The sequence below is a fragment of the Marmota marmota genome, unplaced genomic scaffold, assembly GCF_001458135.2.
Source record: "Marmota marmota marmota unplaced genomic scaffold, marMar, whole genome shotgun sequence".
NCBI lineage: Eukaryota > Metazoa > Chordata > Mammalia > Rodentia > Sciuridae > Marmota > Marmota marmota.
Window position 1 is genome coordinate 17,963,878 of NW_026000026.1, and position 13,320 is coordinate 17,977,197.

The 13,320-nt window shown below is 44.4% G+C and overlaps 1 long non-coding RNA gene and 1 other non-coding gene across 2 annotated transcripts in view; both read left to right on the forward strand.

Moving 5' to 3' along the window:
- The first annotated feature begins 1,172 nt into the window (after window positions 1–1,172).
- Trnav-cac lies at window positions 1,173–1,246 on the forward strand. Its single transcript has one exon. It is a non-coding gene; the product is annotated as a tRNA-Val (tRNA).
- Window positions 1,247–2,375: 1,129 nt separating this feature from the next.
- LOC125618987 overlaps window positions 2,376–13,320 on the forward strand; it is an 82,861-nt gene continuing 71,916 nt past the window's right edge. The window contains exons 1-3 of the long non-coding RNA XR_007350440.1: window positions 2,376–2,858; window positions 4,288–4,373; window positions 12,198–12,334. This is a non-coding gene — a long non-coding RNA (uncharacterized LOC125618987). The remainder of the gene's footprint in view (window positions 2,859–4,287; window positions 4,374–12,197; window positions 12,335–13,320) is intronic.

Consider the following 13,320-nt stretch of genomic DNA (forward strand, 5'->3'; position numbering starts at 1 on the left):
GCCATGTGCCCCAGATCCTGGATCTGGAGCTCCAAGTCTTGTTTTCTCAGCTGGATTTCGGGGTTGCTTGGGTCCTATCCCTTCTTCCTATGTCCCTACTTTTGTGAATGGAAATTTTTACTCTGTACCATTCTATATTAAATACTTGCAAATTGCTTTTAATTTTACTTGAGCTATCTCAGAACTCTAGAGACTATGGGGACTCTTGGGATGGGCTAAATATTTTGCATTGTCAGAGGAGTGTGAGCTTTTGGGGGGCCAGAGGTGAAAAGTTATGGTTTGGATGTGAGGTGTCCCCTGAAAGCTCACACGTGAGACAATACAAGAAAGTTCGGAGAAATGATTGGGTTATGACTTTAGCCTATCTGTGAGTTAAACCCTCCTAATGGGATTCACTGAAGTGGTAGGGTGTGGCTGGAGGGGTAGGAATTGGGGCGTGGCTTTGGGTATTGATCTGTTTCTGGAGAGGTGAATCTTTCTCTCTGCTTTCAATATGAGCTTCTTCCCCACACTCTCCCACCACAATGTTCAGCCTCACCTGGAGCCCCAAGGAACAGAGCCAGCCTTCTATGGTCTAAGACCTCTGAAACCATGAGCCCTCAAATAAACTTTTTCTCTTTACGGTTAAAAAAAAAAAAAAAAAAANTATATATATATATATATATTTGTAGGTGAATACAATACCTTTATTTTATTTTTATGTGGTGCTGAGGATCGAACCCAGTGCCTCACACATGCTAGGTGAACTCTCTACTACTGTGCCACAGCCCAGCCCTTCAATTTCATGTTTATTCTTCAAGTTTTTAAAAACATTTATTCTTTAGTAGAAGGTGGACACAATACCTTTATTTAGTTTTTATGTGGTGCTGAGCCTGAAAGTAAAGTAACCCCGTAAGCAAAGGCCATGCACACACAGATAGATTTTGAACCCAGTGCCTCACGCATGCTAGGAGAGCGCTTTTCCTCTGAGCCACAACCCCAGCCCCTATTCTTAAAATTTTTGAGATTTAATTTATATTTCATTTTATATTTGAGATTTATTTTAGTATAAAGAGTGAGAAAAAAATCCAATCCCTATTTTCCCAAATTTGCCTAGTTAATTTTTAGAATTGAGTAACCCTAGGATAGATTTTTCTTCTCTTTAAATTAAATTAAAAATTTTTTATGGGGCTGGGGATGTAGCTCAGTTGGTAGAGTGCTTGCCTCACATGCACAAGGCCCTGGGTTCAATCCCCAGCACCACACACACACACACACACACACACACAAAATTATTAACATACTAATACAATGTGGTGTTTTGATATAGGTATACATGTGGAATGATCAAATCAGGCTAATTAGCATATCTATTACCTCAAATACTTTTAATTTATTTGTGGTAAAAATAAAGTCCTCTCTTTTAGCTATTTTGAGAGAATGGATCATTGCTAAAGATGGTTTGAGCCTTCTTCAGAGTCCCAGGGGCTTCAGGAAGCTAGTGTGGGGCCATCAGGCCCAGGGGAGCTACCATCGCATTGCCTTTGTGAGAGGAATTCTGGGCAGTTAGGCTAGGGACAGGTTGAGCATAATATCTCTGAGTTTTATCTCTAGATCACGCAGGACTGTCAGAGAAAAGTGTGGAAAGATGATATTGTTCATAACTCTGTAGAATTGTTCTTCCTAAGTTACATTTTAGGGTTATGCCCTCCATTTCTTCTATGGATGCTAAAAAAACAGCCTTATGGAACCGTTCCATCGGCTGCATTACCCAAAGGGCTACTTGGAGGGCATTGTTGAACTCAGCTGTTCTTAACTAGAGTCTTGAACTATTATTTTGTTTTGGAAAAAAAAAAAGCATGTCATTTATTTTAAAGATATGTCACAATTAAGTTTTACTGCTGAGATACAAAATAGAAGATGAGCAATTGGTCATCTATGAATTAGAAGAAGCACTGGAGAAAAATATGTTTGCATCATTATAACACATTAAAAAATATGGCCTGGGGAGTGGTGAGTGGGTACTTTGCAATGCATCATGTTTGAAAGGTTCCCATCAGAGGATGTTGCCAATCAGATGGGGTTACTGATACAATGCAGGATGGCCAGTTACATTTGAATTTCAGATGAAAAAAAACACTGTTTTAGCATAAATAGGTCATGTAATAAATATTGCATGGGGCATACTTATACTAAAGTGTTATTCATTTTATAAATCTGAAATTCAAATTCAACTGGGCATCCAGAACTTTTATTTGTGAACTCTAGCAACTCCACCCCTGGGAATATTTGACAGTGCCTGGAGACATTTTCGGCTGTCATAACTTGAGGCAGGTTTGCTTCTGGCATCCAGTGGGTAGAGACCACAAACAAACTACACTATAGTTCATAGGACAGCCCTCAAACAAGGAATTATTTATCTCATAATGTTAATGGTGTTGAAGTTGAGAAACCCTAGTTTAACATAATTCTTAAAGTCTCTTGGACTCTCTGAGAAAGTCTTCTTGTACTTTTTGGTACAGATTTCTTTTAGAATAAAACCTGAAGAAACCTTGTGATTCCTGCAAGGAACTGGCTTTTTTGGAAAAATTTTTCCTAACAGTGACATCAAGAATAAAACAAAATAACTGATTTTTATTTTCCTTTTCACTTGGACTGTCAGGAAACTCAGACCACATTAAAGGCCCAAGCATAAAGACTGTGTGGGATTTTATGTGCTGCATATACATTTATTTATTTTTTTCCCTTTTGGTCTTGACATTCTAGCCGGATTTGCTTTTTCCTAATTATTCTTCTTTATTCCTTTTTCATCATTTCCTGTGTATCACTCAGATGCCTGTGGAATAAAGTGGGGGAGACACATGTACACACAGATTCAGGTAAGTGTTTGAAAATGGTATTTATCATACACTTGACCTGGTCTTATTGTGTCCTTGGGAACCAGGTAGAAAAATGCGGGTCCCCAGTCTCTTTCCAGACAGCATGCAGATCTCAGAAAATGACCTTTGCTTAGGGGGTTACTGTTACTTTCAGGCCCAAGCCTGAGAGTCCTTGAGGTAGTTGGACCTTGGAAATCAGAGCTGCCATGAAGCTGGCCTTTGGGCACTGGGACAATGGACATTAGCTTCCTCCAGCTTGATCTTGGGAGGCCACACAAGTCCTTGTGTACTGCCCAGAAAGTGCGGGTCACTCTGCAGAGGCCAAGCAGGCAGGGATGTGCGAGGCACTGTGGCGGCCCACGCAGATGCACACAGGGAAGGAACGAGATTGCATCTTCCCCCGGACCAGCGAGATTCTATAAACATAATCAAAATGTAATAGAAACTTTTTGGAAATGCTGTTATGAGGAGAAAGCATCAATCTTGATGGAACTCCGCTCAACAGGCTTTGCGGAGCTAATCAATCATGGTCAGGACTCGGCCTCCCCATCTGTCTGCGCCGGGGACCGATCAGAGCTTGCTCACTCCCAGGCTGGGGCTGTGTCCCCTCACCAGGCAATCCATCATGCTGCAGGGGATGGCGGGTGGGGAATAATAGCACACTAATAAACTAGGGGCTTTTTTCATTCCCAACTAATTTTTAGTAAATGAGCCCAATCCAGACAGAGCAGGAAAAAGTGCCCGAGGAGATGGTGCTTCCGAGAGATGCGCCTGGCTGGCTGGGGACAATGGCTCAGGCCCAAGGGGAAGCAGAGAGCCAGGGCTGTGTTCCTCACACACCCAGGGATGTTTCTCTCAGTGGTCAGCTGAGGGAGGAGCTGGCCTGTGGAGGCACAGGGAAGAATGAATCCTGAACAACTTCCGGAGTGTTGGCATGACTTCCGGGTCTGGCTCTGAGCTCTGATGCCCTGCGATGGCATGGTATCTGCATCTGATTTGGAACTTGGGGAGATTGTGGCTTATGAGGAAGTCAGAAGGCAGAATTAAGCCAAGCAGTGGGCTGAGGGTTGATAACAGAAATGAGCCCAGTGGTCAGAAGCCAAGGAGACAGATGAAGACATAGAAGACCGGGAGGTCTTGGAGCAGAGAATGTGAATAATAAAGTGGCACGGGCCCATTTTCATCTGGCAATAAATGCCACGGGGAGAACCTTCAGGTTATGGGCAGGATAGGGCCTGGAGCAGGATCTTCTTAGAGAGGCCCATAATTTTGGGGACTCCATCTGCTTTAACACACTTTCCTTCCCTCCAGCATTTTGTTTGGTGCAGAGTTCAGGCTAGGCACTCACAAATATTTGTTAAATAAATACATGAATGAGAATTGCCCCTGAGGATAGATTTTGAAGATCTGGTCTCATAAATTTCTTAAGTTCTCCAACTTCAGGTTTCCATCTTGAAATACAAAACCACCCAGGACCCTGTCTTGGACATGAACAGAAGGACAGCTTTGGAGAAGGTGAGTGGATTTGTAGTCTATTGTTGTGTGACAAATTACACCCCCCCCCCCCAACTGCCTGGTTTTGAATGACAATAAATATCTATTATTTCTCATAGTCGTTGTTCCCTGGGGTTTTGGGAGCTGCTTTCTGTTCCCAGGCCTGGTCAGTCTTTCTGGAGCTGTGTTCATTACCTTTACTCCAGGATTTTAGGGATGGCTGCAATTTGCTTGATTCTCCTTTCATCAAGAGGGAAAGTCTACTTACCCCCTGTTTGAATCTGGGCTGACCTGTGACTGTTTAACCAGTAGAATAGGGAAAAATATGACACTATGCCAGTTCTGGGCCTAGTTTTCAAATGCACTGGCAGCTCCCACTTGGTCTCCTGAAGTCTGAGCTGCCATGTCAGAAGCCTGACCACACTGCTGGACACACCAGACAGGCCCAGCATCCACATGGAGATGGGGAGGAGTAGGTTTCCAGTTCCTGCTGAGATCCACAAGTCTGAGAAATGCCATGGTGGACCCTCCAGCCCTGCCCAGCCCATATGAATACCAAGTAAGCATAGTCACTGCCACACAGAGTAGAAAAAGGCCCAGGTGAACTCTCCCACAGAATCATGAGACCCAATAAAACAGTTGCTGTTTCAAGCCACTAAGTATTGGGGCCCTTTGTTTTACATCCAGAGGTAATTGGAACACCCAGACTCCATGGCAAGATGGTAGATTGCATCTGGTCCAATTGCATGTTCTGCTGAATGCTGAATCATTTCCTTGATTGGTTTTCCCCAAATACCATTCAGTCTTTCCCTTGTCTACATGCCTAAAGAGGCTGGGCAATTATCACCTCTGGCAGTATTCTTTTCTCTACTGAGTTGATTGTGAGTCTCTTCTTCCTTTTCTCTCTCTCTATCCTCTCTTCCCCCAGCACCTCTCTTTTCTTTCTTTCCTTCCTGAATATTTATTGGGGAGAGAATCTAAGAATGGTTCCCAGGGGAAGCGATGCTGAGCTGGGTCTTGAGATTGTAGGATTTGAGCAGACCCATGGGGAAGGGCTCATTCTAGGCAGGGTGTAGGCAAAGGCAGGGCTGATGGTGAGCATATTGTGGGGAGAGTAGGAATGGTGGGGCTTGAAGTGATGGGGAGAGAGTTGAGGCTCTTATCAAGATAGGTCTTGCTGCCAGTCAGGGGTTCAGGCTTCATACCCAGGCTGAGCCGAGAGCCCTTTCCCCTTCAGAAACTACCCTCTGGATGCTGTGGGGTGGTCAGTATGGCAGCAGCAGAAAAGTTAAGAGTTGATCCATGAAAAATGGTTGCAGCTTACGTGGGGTGGAGGTGGTGGATTTGCAGGGCAGTCAGTGGGTGGTGTGAAAGTGTAGTATGTGTTTGCCTCATTGTAGGAGAATATGAAATTCAACTGTAAAGGACAAAAAAAAAAAAAAAACAAAAAACAAAACCCAAAAAGATGAATGAACCTCCTAGGAAGTATTTGGCATAGAAGTATCTGGCACATAAACTGGCGGCTTACCAGGCAGGCAAAACTTAGTGGATGTGTTACATGTACACAATGAGATAGCTTGGGAGACTCAGGCAGAATTCACAAGACATGTTTCACATATAGATTGCAAGAATTTTAGCAACTTGCTAATCATAGATTAAATGGCTTATACGATGAAATAATCAAGAGTGTTATAAACAGAAAAATGGTAGCAAGACCAAGTCATAACTGCATCCATTCTAATCTGACAGCTAGGTCATCCCTAATGGGCCAACCACTGATGTCACCAACCCTGGGCTCATTCTGGTCCCGTGTATGTTACATCTACAAAATGCAGATAAAAGCTCCTGGCTGTTTGGCAGGCCAGTGGCCAAGGTACACCAGCCTATGAACTTGCTTCTGTCTCTCAACAGAGTGTGTGTGGCCAGCCCAGGCACCTCTCCTCTGTTGGACCCTGTGTCGGCTTGTTTTCTGTTGCTAATAACTCATCACCACAAAAGCTTGAAGCCCTGCATCTGGTGGTGACCTTCTTACTGGCAGAGTCCCAAAGTGATGCAGAGCATCACATGACAAGAGACAGGAAGGGCACATGTGTGTCTCCTCTGATCTCTCTCTGTCTTCCTATGAAACCGTCACCCTCATGGTCTTCTCTAATCCCAATTGCCCCCAAAGATCCTGCCTCTAAACGTCACAGCTTAAGTTTCTGTCCTCTTAATACCTCACAATGGGGATTCAGTTCAACACATGAACCCTTTGGGGACATGTTCAAACCTTATCTGAACCATAGCTGGGCCCCCATTGCTCAAACCTCAACTGTGGTCCTCCCAACCACACATCAGCAGGGAGGGCTGATTGGTCAGGAAGAGAGAGAGAGAGAGACAGGAAGAGAGGAACTTTACTCAGTTGCATTCCCCAGGGTCCCAGGGGTCTCAGGATTGTTTGGTTCTTCCACCCACTTGCACCCCATCCTAAATGTGCCAACCAATCTCAGTGAGGCTTTGATCAATGTCTGCCCATCCCAAATTTCCCCCTCTTCCTCTCGGCCTCTGGTAGCCACTTTTCTGCTCTCTATTTTCATGAGATCCACTTTTTTAGCTTCCACATAAGTGAAATTATGTTTTTCTTTTCTGTGCCTGGTTTATCTTATTTCACTTAGCATAAGTCCCTCCAGTTCCATTGATGTTAGGAATGACAGAATTTCCTCCTTTTTAATGGCTGAGTACGATTCCTTTGTGTGTGTGTGTGTGTGTGTGTGTGCGCGCGCCTGCCGCATTTTCTTTATGAACTCTTCTCTTGATGGACACTTTGGTTGTTTCCATATCTTGTCTTGATTACTGTTAATAGTTCTGAAATGAATCTGGGTGTGATGACACATGCCTGTAACCCTAGCAGCTCTAGAGCGCGAGGCAGGAAAATTGCAAGTTCAAAGCCAGCCTCAGCAAGTTAGTGAGGCCCCAAGCAATTCAGTGAGACCCTGTTTCAAAATAAAACATAAAAAGGGCTGGGGATATGGCTCAGTGGTTAAGTGCCTGGGTTCAATCCCTGGCACCCCACCCCTCTCAAAACAAAAACAAAAACAGAAACTGAAATGAACACATAATTTCAATTTCTTTGGGTATATACTCAGAGTTAGGATTATTGGGTCATATTGATAATCTCCTAAAATTATATAATAATAGATAAATCATCATGGCTATTTTCCACATTGTCTGACATACGAGTATGTGCTTATTTTGCCACTGGTAAGCAACAGGATGCTGGGTGGGGCTTCCACCTGACCCTCTGACCCCATATCCATTAGAAGATCCTGTTGGTTCTATTCTGCTGCTCTGACCTCACGACAGCCACCACTCAGTCTAAAACACCTCTGCCTCTTGCCTGGATTGTTCAGTGGCTTCACTTTCTGCCACCCTCAGCCTTGGCCCCTTTAGTTCCCTGCAGAGCAGCCCAAGGGATCCTGCTGGAAAAAAAATCAGAGGATGTGGGTCCTCTCTGGCCTCGGATGTCTCCTCATCTCCTATACAATAGCCAGTCCATTTTCTATTTTAAGAAATAAACAGTCTTCATGGTTTAGGGAAATTTTAGGGTTATAGGAAGACTGAGTGGAAAATACAGAGTTCCCCCATTGCCCCTCTTCCTCGCCCCTCTCTGTTACTTACAGGGTGTGGCACATTTGTGACAGTTGATAAACACTACCCAATCACTGTTATTGACTAAAGTCTGTAATGTGCACTAGGGTTCATTCTTTCTTTGTGCATTGTATGGGTTTGTCAGAACCATTGTGACAGCTCCACTAGGAAGTGTTTCCCTAAACTCCCCTGTGCTCCACCTGGTCACCCCTGCTGGCCTCCTCCAGAACCTCAGGCAGCCACTGACGATTTTAGCATCTTTGTAACTTTATCTTTCCTGGGATGTCACAGAGATGGAATCATATAGTATGTAGCTTTTCAGACTGGCTTCTTTCACTCAGCAATATGTATGGAAGGCTTCTCCATGTCCCAAAGTCCTTTGAAATGGCCCCAAAGTCCTTCATCAATGGTCCTGCACTATGTGTTTTTTTAAAAATTTATTTTTAGTTGTAGATGGACACAATACCTTTTTAAAATTTTATTTATCAATTTTTTTTTTTTGTGGTGCTGAGGATTGAACCCAGTGCCTCACACATACTAGGCAGGTGCTCTACCGTTGAGCTATAACCCCAGCCCCCTGCACCATTTTCAGCCTCATTTCTTTCCTGCATCTTCTTGGTCTCTCTGCTCCAACCATTTTGGTTTCCTTGTTATTCCTGGAAGAAGGCAGGCACATTCCTGCCCCTAGGTCTTTGCATGTACTGTTCCCTCTGTCTGGAATGCTATTCCCTTAGTACTTATGGAACTGATTCCTTCATCTCCTTGAAGTCTCTGCTTAGACATCCATCTCCACAGAGGTGTCCTCCTGGAGCACCCTAGGTATCCATCTGACCAATCTAAGAGAGGGTCCCCATCACTGAGCTTCTGCTTTACTGTTCTCTACAGAATAACCTCTTACAACATATGACAGGACTTATCTTTCAATTTTACTAATGTCTGTCCTTGCACTGAACTGGAAGCTCCAGGGATTTTTGCCTATTTTATTCAATGACAGAGATTTCCAGGCCTGGCACAGAGTAGACACTCAACAAACAGTTAAATAAAGGAATGAGTGTGAGGCAGCGGGGAAATGGTCAGGGAGGTGAGTCTAGAGTCAGACTGCTGGTCCCCAAATTCCGGCTTCACTAGTCTCCAGCCGTGGTAAACTACCGAATCTTTCTTCTCTTTCTTCATTCTGTAAAAACGAAATAAAAAAAATACTAATTCTTTCTTAGAGATGTAGTGACTATTAAATCTAATAGTTTACCCAAAACACCTAGAATAATGACTGTAGCTAGCAACGACTTGGTAGGGTCTGCTTTTATCCTTGTGTTCTATTATATGTGTTTTAGGTCCCATCTCCTTGATAACAATGCCAGTTCCAGGTGGGCAGGGACTGTGTCTGTTGTATACTGCTATGGACAATAGGTATTTGATCAGGGACTGAATTCACCAGCAGACTCTGTGCTGGGTCACTGCAGCCCTTGGGACATGCTGTGATGGGAAAGCAGTCCTTGAGCAGGGACAAGATGGGGTATCAACCTGAAGTTTAATTGGGAAAAAAAAAGATGGGGTATCAAGAGCCTTCCTCTCTGCTTGCAAGTACATATTTGAGGAACTTGGGAGGTCACTTGACAGGGGTGGGGTTGTAGGGAAGGGATCCTCAGGGGCCCTAGTCCCAGCACTGTGGGTCTGTGACATCCTGAAACAAGTCCTAGATCAGTGCATGCTGGCCAGGCCCTCGCTGCCCTGAGTCTTCTTCAGTCCTGCTTAGACCACCTTTGCAGCTTCCTGTCCATAGCCTGCCTCCTGCAGCCCACCCTCTACCCTTTATGCTAGAACACAGATCCCAGCTAGAGTTGGGGGGCGGGGTTCTTGGAGACAGTCAACAGCACGCAGTAGGAAGAGAGAGTAACATGCTTCATGTTAGTTTTTGCCACCTAAAACCCAATTCCCAAATGCTTTATGCTTATGGGTCATTTAAGTATCCATTTACCTTGACTGGGTTTGGTTGCACTGACAGGCCGGACTCCAGGCCTCCAGGGGGACTCAAGTCTATTTGTCATTTGGGGATCCAGGCTGAAGAGTTGGCAGCTATGTGGGGCGCGGTCTCCTCATGGCATTTCACTGGAGCCTTAGAGGCCAGGTCTCGCTACACCAGCTCACTTAAGGCTTTGTGCACCGTATGTCCTTCTGCTAATATTTCATTGGCCAAAGCAAGTCATGTGGCCAAGTCCAACATCAATGGGAGTATTATTCAGCCTTAAAGAGGAAGGAGATTCTGATCCAGGCTATGACAAGGGTGAGCCTTGAGGACATCTGTTAAGTGAAAAAGCCAGTCACAGAGACATATACTGTATGATATAACTTCTATGAATGACCAGGAGTCATCAAATTCATGGGGACAGATGTGGAATGATGGTTTCCAGGCTGCAGGGAGGAAGGGATGTGAAGTTACCAGTGAATGAGTATAGGGTTTCAGTTCTGCAGGTGAGGAGAGACCCCAAGATGCAGTATATAATGTGAACGTACCCCATGCTACTGAAGTATATGCTTAAAAATGAGTAAGAGAGTAACATTTTTTCTTTTTGCTTTAAGAAGCTTAAATAAAAAGATAAAATTCCATTTAAACACCAAATGGTCTAAAATAAGTGCAAAGACAAAGTCACAATTATCTATCATCCCAGCACACAGGATAAACACTGTTAACTCCTTCAAAACCCTGCCAGAGATTTCACTGTAGATGAAAATCCAAATGGGACCAGGTGTCAGTTTTTTTTAGCAGAAAGACTACTGTCATACATGCTGTTTTGTGACCAACTTTTTTAAAAAGCAAAATCGCATTGTTGATGTGTTTTGAAGTCAACACATTGAACTCCCATCATTCTTAATGGCTAGATAGTGTTCCGTGTTTTATGGATTCTAGTTGTATCAGTTCTTAGTGCATGTAACAAAGTGCCCCAAATCTCAGTGGCCTACAGGACAACCACTTCTTCCTGCTCATGAGCATCATCATGACAATGTTTCTCTGGGGCCAGCTCTCAGGAGCAGGAGGTTAAGGAAGCAGCAGAAAGAATTTCAGTAAAGATGTGATGTCAGTTTGGGCTTGGTTCTGAGGAAAGCCCTGAAGCCAAAATTGCTCTAGCATTTGTCTCCCCACAAAGCCCTTCATACACCCCTCCCTGGTTAATCCACTGGCTACAATCTGACAGATCTGGTGAGCCAATGGCCATTCTCTAGAGAAGGCAATGCTCTTGGCAACTGGTATTTCAGCAGCCTGGTGAAAGAGAAGATGGCAAATTTTCTATTATGGGTGTTTTACCACAATTAAAAAAAAAAAATCAGTGCCGTGTGCAAGTCCACTCCACCTGAAATTGGAGACCCTGGAAAGTTACAGGGCATAGGGTGTGGATATATAATCCTGATACAATTGTGTCAGAATTGGGACCAATAATCCAGTCTCGCCAATGCTCAGATTTGCGCAGTGGGGAAATTTCTCCGGCAACCACAGAGGGCAAGCTGGTTCTCAGCGAAGAGGCAACAATCCAGGTGAAATCCACCCTGAGCCTGGCCAGGTCCGTGGGGATGGAGGAGATGGGAAAAGATGGAGTAACAGCCTTGTCATTGAAGGATTTGCTGTATCTGAACTACGGTGCCTGAGGCTTTAATTTGTTATTACCTTTAAGCTCTTAGCAACCTGGTGTTGCTACCATGAATCCCATTTTATAGAAGAGGAAAGAGAGGTTATGAGAAGGGAGTGTCTTGCTTAAGGTCACACAGCTGATAAGGACCAGAGCTGGCCTTTGAATCCTCCTCTGTCTGCCTCTAGGGCTCTCCCACCTTGGGTGAGGGAGACAGACAGGAATCTGATTTGACTTCTGAGTTTAGGGACAATGAGCCCTGCAATTTTGAGGTCAACAGGAGACAATGACCTAGGAGAGAAAGGTGACAGAAGACCGAAAGAAAAAGAAAAACTCCTTCCTCCAAAATAGCAGTGTTTTCCTCTGGCCTCACTCGCCTTCCCCTTGTTTACCTATAACTTCTTCCAACTTTTGTTGAGGACAGAGAGAAGGGGAGAACGGGAATCCTCCAGGGGCTGAGGCTGCTGTTCAGCTCACAGTGTAGCCTGACAAATCAAGTGGGTAAAACCCATTAATTAGCAGTTTTGGAAACAGTTGCAAAGTTAATTATTCCGTTTTCTGATGAAAGAAAGCTAATTTTTGGCATTTACTCTGACAGTGACATGAACTAACATTTTTCGAGTTGACATCGCTCAAGATAAATGATGCTGTGAGGCATTTGTGCAAACATCCTGACCCACAGTTTGCTGCTGAAGACTGCCTGCCATGGGTGCCTTCGACACAGTGTTTTGCCTGGTGAGTTTGAGGGGGCGGGTGAGCCAAGGAAGGGGCATCTGTGGGGGGAAGGGTAATGAAGAGGAGAGAGCTGTTTGTATCCAGAGAAGATGCAACGCCAGAGAGAACATTTCATGTTCAAAATATCTTGTCGTAACTGAGATAACTCTCTGTCTGTCTGTCTGTCTGTGGTGAGGTGCTTACACAGAGGAGGGATGCAGTTTTCCCAAATGGTTGCTTCCAAATTTAGATCCCAGACTTCGCTTTTGGGTATGAGGCCTGCCTATCCAACTGTCTGCTTGACACCTTGCAGGCATCTCAAACCTGCAAGGTGTATTAGTCAGCTTTTTGTTGCTGTGACCAATATATCTGACAAGAATAAATTAAGAGGAGGAAAACTTTATTTCAGAGGTTCAGTTCACGGTTGGCGACTCCATTGCTCTGGGCATGAGATGAAGCAGAACATCATGGTGGAAGGGTTTAATGGAGGAAATCTGCTCAGCTCATGGTGGCCAGAAAACAGAGAGAACAAGGGGAAGGGACTGCAGGGAAGATGTACCTTTCCAGGGCACACCCCTGTGACCTCCTCCAGCCATGTCCCACCTGCCTATAATTACCACCCAGTTACTCCATTACAACTAGGATGGACCAATTAGGTATAGCTCTCATAATCTAATTATTTTGCCTCTGAATATTCCTATATTAACGCAGGAATTTGGGGGGGACACCCTGTATCCAAAATATAACATCTGGCATGACCCTAAGAAACCCTAGGTCCCCTGCCATTGCTTCAAGGACATGGCACCGTTGACCCTCCAAATTCTCAAGCCAGAACATTTGATATCTCCCTTCCCTTCTTCACTCATTCCCTACATCCTGTTTATCAGCCAGATCTCTGCCAAGGCAACCTCTGAAACTCCTATTTGTCATCTCCTTTTAGTAGCTACCACTACTACCCTAGTCTAACTGACCATCATTCCTTCCAACTCTGTGCTCTCCTGTGGAAG